Source organism: Phocoena phocoena, chromosome 18 (assembly GCF_963924675.1).
Source record: "Phocoena phocoena chromosome 18, mPhoPho1.1, whole genome shotgun sequence".
NCBI classification, from domain to species: Eukaryota; Metazoa; Chordata; class Mammalia; order Artiodactyla; family Phocoenidae; genus Phocoena; species Phocoena phocoena.
The window spans coordinates 42,152,158-42,158,437 of NC_089236.1; the positions used below are offsets into that span (position 1 = coordinate 42,152,158).

A 6,280-nucleotide genomic window follows, 5' to 3' on the forward strand; every position below is an offset into this window, starting at 1 on the left:
TTATTTCCTTTGGATAAATATATCCCAAAGTGGAAATACTAGATAAGGTAGTTATATTTTTAATATTTGAGGAACTCCCATGCTGTTTTCCATAGTGGCTAAACCAGTTTACATTCCCACCAAAAGTGTACAAGCTTCCCTTTCCTCTAGAACCTTGACAATACTTGCTATCTCTTATCTTTTTGATACTAGCCATCCTAGCATGTGTAAGGTGGTACTTTTTTTTTTTTTTTCATTTCCCTGATTACTAGTAATGTTGAGAATCTTTTCATGTACCTATTGGCCAATGTATGTCTTCTGTGGAGAAAGCTTATTCAAGTTATTTGCCCATTTTTAATATTTTTTTTTCCTATAAGTTGTAAGAATTCTATTTATATTTTGTATATTAACCTCTTCTCAGATATATGACTTGCAAATATTTTTTTTCCCCATTCAATGGCACTTTTTTTTTCTTTTTTGGCTGCATTGGGTCTTCATTGCTGTGCATAGGCTTTCTCTAGTTTTGGTGAGCGGGGCCTACTCTTCATTGTGGTGCATGGGTTTCTCACTGCGGTGGCTTCTCTTGTTGCAGACAACTGGCTCTAAGCTCATGGGCTTCAGTAGTTGCAGCACTCAGGCTCAGTAGTTGTGGCACATGGAACCTAGAGCACATGGGCTTCAGTAGTTTTCGTGTGTGGGCTCAGTAATTGCAGTATGTGGGCTCTAGGGCATGTGGGCTTCAGTGATTATGGAGTGCAGGCTTGGTAGTTGTGGCTCGTGGGCTCTAGATTGCAGGCTCAGTAGTTGTGACGCACAGGCTTAGTTGCTCCACAACACGTGGGATCTTCACAGACCAGGGATCAAACCCATGTCCCCTGCATTGGCAGGCTGATTCTTAACCACCACACCACCAGGGAAGTCCTGGCAATTTTTACAGAATTAGAAAATACAGTTTTAATAATATAAAACTAAAATGGACTCTGAATGGCCAAAACAATTTTTAGAAGACAGAATAAAACTGAAGACATCACACTTACTAATTTCAAAATATATTACAAATCTACAGTAATTAAAAGAGTATGGTACTGTCATAAAGACAGACATAAATCAATAGAACAGAATAGAGAGCTCAGAAATAAATTCACACATATATGGTCAATTTTGATAAAGGTGCCAAGAATACACAATGAGAAAAAGATAGTCTCTTCCACAAATGTTGTTGAGAAAACTGAATACTCAAATGCAAAAGAATAAATTTGTATACATATTTTATACCATACACAAAAATACACAAGTATACAAAATGGATTAAAAACTTAAATGTAAAACCTGAAACTGTAAAACTCCAGAATAGAACATAGGGAAAACCCTCCTAACTTGGGTCTTCACAATGATTTCTTGTAGATGACACCAAAAGCATATGGAACCAAAGCAAAAATAGACCAGTGGACTACATCAAAATTTTGTTTTGATGTATTTATATCATTGTTTAGACATTCACGCTTTAACTCAGGCTTAAAGACTCATCCTTTATGACAAAATTCCATAGCTCCATGAATGTGCATAGGTAAATATATTTAGGAACACTTTCCTAGCATTGCCTAAACCATAAGTAGATCTTAAGAGATAGGGAAAGGCAAGTGACAGGATGATCACTTATTTTGGATTAAGACAGTCCAGGAAAGGCCTTGATGAAGAAAATAGGAAGGAAGTGAATGAAATTCTCAGGTGGAGGGGAGATTTATTTAATATCAACTGTAATGATGTTCCATTGCAAATATCTACAGTGAAATTGTTCTCAGTGTATCCTTATCTTGGGTTAACATGGACAGAAGTAAGAGAGAATGATCCAATAGTGTGAGAGAGAGAATTGGATCAAAAAATAAGAACACTTAATGAGATTCTAAAACATGAATATTAAGAATTAGGAAGACAGAGAAAAAAGAAAAAGTGTACATTCTTAGTATATTGAAAGTTATGATTTCAGAAATACAAATAGAGAACTGCTATCACAAGTAGCCACAATATTAAAAATATATTTTATGCATATGTCAAAAACACTAATAAGATAAAAATCATATCAAATATCTCTATTTGCTATCAAAACATTTCTGTATTAATAAATGTGTCATTCAGAGATATCAGCTCGGTGTTTTGTGACCGCCTGAAGGGGTGGGGTAGGGAGGGTGGGAGGGAGGTAGACGCAAGAGGGAAAAGATATGGGAACATATGTATATGTATAACTGATTCACTTTGTTATAGAGCAGAAACTAACACACCATTGTAAAGCAATTATACCCCAATAAAGATGTTAAAAAGATAAATAAATGTGTCATTTATTTCCCATGTATATGAACACATCAGCTTCATATGTTTTATTCCATAAAAAAAGGAATTAAAACTTAATTCAGTATTCCTCAAAGTGTATTTCACAGAAAAGTAGGTTTTATTAGATGCTTGAAACAAATAAATAAAAAATGTAGTCAGAATGAACTACCCAACCAGAGAGATGGATGTTGTCTAACCAAATTCCTGTGGGAAAGCCATGGCTTCTCTGATTTCAGTTTAGATTAAATTTGCTCTCATCTTCTGAGTTGGACAGTCAGTTTCACCAGTTAACATCAGTGTTTCTATGTTACTACTGGGCTGTCATATGTCACTTGATTCATCTTAATCTATGAAGTGTCAATGTTATCCATTGTCTGCAAAAAGCCTGGAGTAAAAGGATGAAACAAAGGCTTGCAATTTCAATTTGCAGGATGTTGCTGAAATTATAATACTGAGCCTCTTATTAAAAACTAAGTGGGAGGTGGATAGACCTAGAGTCTGTCATACAGAGTGAAGTAAGTCTGAAAGAGAAAGACAAATACTGTATGCTAACACATATATATGGAATTTAAGAAAAAAAAATGTCATGAGGAACCTAGGGGTAAGACAGGAATAAAGACACAGACCTACTAGAGAACAGACTTGGGGATATGGGGAGGGGAAGGGTAAGCTGTGAGAAAGCGAGAGAGAGGCATAGACCATATATACACTACCAAATGTAAGGTAGATAGCTAGTGGGAAGCAGCCGCATAGCACAGGGAGATCAGCTCGGTGCTTTGTGACCACCTGGAGGGGTGGGATAGGAAGGGTGGGAGGGAGGGAGACTTAAGAGGGAAGAGATATGGGAACATATGCATATGTATAACTGATTCACTTTGTTATAAAGCAGAAACTAACATCCTATTGTAAAGCAATTATACTCCAATAAAGATGTAAAAAAAAAAAACTAAGTGAGCTTTGCCCTGTACAAAAGGGCAGAATACATTCATTTGTGATTATCTAAATTCTGAAGGGAATTTTATCCCTTCCAAAGAGTTGATTAATTTCCAGGAACAGTGAGGAACAGTGCAAGGAATATGATCTTGATCATCTCCATCACATGGCCTGGCAGAAAAATCCTCAGATGACCTGTGCTGTGTAATTGCTTTCTTCCTTCCTTCCTTCTTTCTTTCTTTCTTTCATTTATTTGGTGTGTCTCCTGCATATGAAGGACTATCATTTTCTTTTGCAGAGAAAAATTCCTTACTTTCATCGCATTTCTCTGCTATGGCATGACTTACACAGGTATTTCCTTCTTTCCTTTAGAATTTCCTTTCTGCCTCTAGTTTATCCCAAACTTGCCTCCTCTTACAAAGAGGATGATACTGTTTGGCATTCACATAGAGGCTCTTCTTCAAATACTTCTGTCCCAGTAAAGGGATACCTTAGATAGCACGCACAGAGCCAGATCCAAACACCATCATGACCGTCCCTTCTGAATTGATCACATAGCCTGCCACTGGTAGAATTATGATAGACCCTTGTTGGTTGTGTTGGTTTTGGCTCCTGTCTGAACAGTCTGTGCCCCTATCAAACTTGCTGCTGGATCATGCCTTTCCAGTGAGTGATGCCATCTTCCTTAAATGGCTGATAGAAGATGGTCTGTCCTTCAACAGTCTGTGCTACTTGCTGCCCCTAGAGAGTGATCTGCTGCTGTGTTTGTGTCTGATTGGTAGTGACAGTTGTCTGTGGCTGCTGGATGATGATATGATGCATCTGGCCCTTGCAAAGTCTGTCCTTTCTTTTACTCCCAGATCTGGATCTATCTCAATGGAACCAACTGTATCTGCTACAAATATTCTGTGTCCCAGATACAGGTACTAACATGATGGTTTCATCATGTCCACAAGGGATAGTTTGGATAATGATAGGTTGGACAGAGATTAACACTAACTTGTACCACTAATGTATGTCCCTGGACCTGCTGTTGAATCCATCTTGCAATCTGCTCTTTTGAAATATTGCTCTTTGCTGCATTCTGCTCTATGGTCCAATGAAGTTAAAATCCTATTCAAAGACAGTTTGCTCTGGAGATCCTAGAAGATTATGAAGTATATTTCAGAGTGCAGGGGAGTTAGTAACAGGCAAGATTGCTCTGGGTCTGGTGCCTGAAAATCTGGACCTAAGTGTGAGAGAGAAAGAGATGCATCTCCATCTGGCACTAGCACTCTGCAAGGGTCAAGAACGCCAATGTGCCTGCTCCAGTGGTCACATCCATGCATGGGACTGGCCTCTGCAGGCCTTGGCCTAGAGTGCTTGGAGGCACTCACAGGCTCTGGGCCAAGGCCACCAGCTCTTTTACTCATGTAGGTAGGCTAAGCTCAATTCTAACAATCTGCTTTTTAATTTAATATATATTCATAAACATATGCATATGCACACTGGACTACATTACTTTCTGATAACCATTCTAGGATATTTAGGCAAGTATTATTTATGAAACCATCTATAAGGCATTAGAAAAAGTGAAAACAGCAAAGAAAATTCCTATGACAATGCAAACTAAGAGATAAAAGAGACATAGAAAGACAGTTCTAGGGATATTAGCAGAATAACAACCCTGTCTAAAAATCAGAGACTAGAGCACATAGTGATATTTGAACATGATCTTTAATATAGAAATATTTTGACAAGAAAAGTGGGAAATTTATGGAAAACAGCATAAACTTCTTTCAAAAAGTGGGGAACAATCCAATTTGACATTAATATAACACACACAAGGGAACAGTGGTCTTATATTAATAAGACAATATTAATAATAAATATTACAAAAAAATAAATATAATATAAAAATAAATATTATAAATATAATAATAAATATTATAAGACAATAAAGGAGTTGCAATCTTCTATATTTTGTTACTGTGTTCTCTCAACTTTTAATTTTTTCTTTCTACAGATATGCTATACTTGTCTAGTATGGGCTTCTTATTGCAACCCTGTAAGTCAGCATTTCCCAGGGTTCTGGCTTTAAACTTCTTACTTTGTACACTCATCCTTAGAGCTGACCTCACAGTCATGGCTTCCTGAAAAACTTTAATGCTGATGACTCCCATCTTAAATCAGTCTCCTAAACTGCAGACTATTTCACCAAATGCCTCCTAGTTATCTCCCAATGAATGCCCTATAATGATTCTAAAACCATTATGTCCATCATTTCCTCACATATCTATGTTGCCTTGAGTTTTCTAACTTAATATATAGCAATGAAAGGCTTGAAAAAGACAATAGAGGAATCCCTAGGCAACAGTAATAATCACATGATGTCACATCTGTAGACAATTTAGAATATCCCTCAGAAATTTTCCACACAGAGGAAATAAAAGAGAGTGATAGCGATCCACCTTAAAGATAGTTTTACTGGAATAGAAATTCTCTGAAATGTGCCTCTGTGGAGAAGTAGGAAGAAAGAGCAAAAGAGATTTTCAACTGAAAGGGAGGAATGCAGGACTAGATACATAATTTACTGTACCCAGTGAAAAATAAGAAGTGGGACTCCTGTTAAAAAATTATTAAGAATTTCAAGTCAGTAGCAGTAGAACATTAAACCAAGTGTGAGACCCTACCATGTGCAAGCCCTGAACAACTGCATAGCTCACATATCTTGAAGCCATCCTTACGTGCAAGGATCCTTACGTGCTAAACCATCCTTTTGTGCTAAGCCATCCTTAGCCTGCCGAAATTGGCAAGTTAGAAAGTACTTGGGGTTCACATAAAAGAGCAATAGGTATTCATAATGAAATTTTAAAGAAAATTGAAAGAGAGACAAGATCTCTAAATGAGGACAAATTGTGACATAGAAATTTTCAGTATCCTATTAATCTTCCATTCAGCTCTACCTGTAATTAAATCAGTGATGATATGAAATATTAAAGAACTATGCTTTTACTTTATTAGCTCATAACCATTCTACATTCATAACTTTTCTTAGAAG

At 36.8% G+C, this 6,280-nt stretch overlaps 1 pseudogene; it reads right to left on the minus strand.

Annotated features, from left to right (window-relative positions):
- Window positions 1-3,608: 3,608 nt before the first annotated feature.
- LOC136137544 (nuclear transcription factor Y subunit alpha-like) lies at window positions 3,609-5,402 on the minus strand (annotated as a pseudogene).
- Window positions 5,403-6,280: the final 878 nt, after the last annotated feature.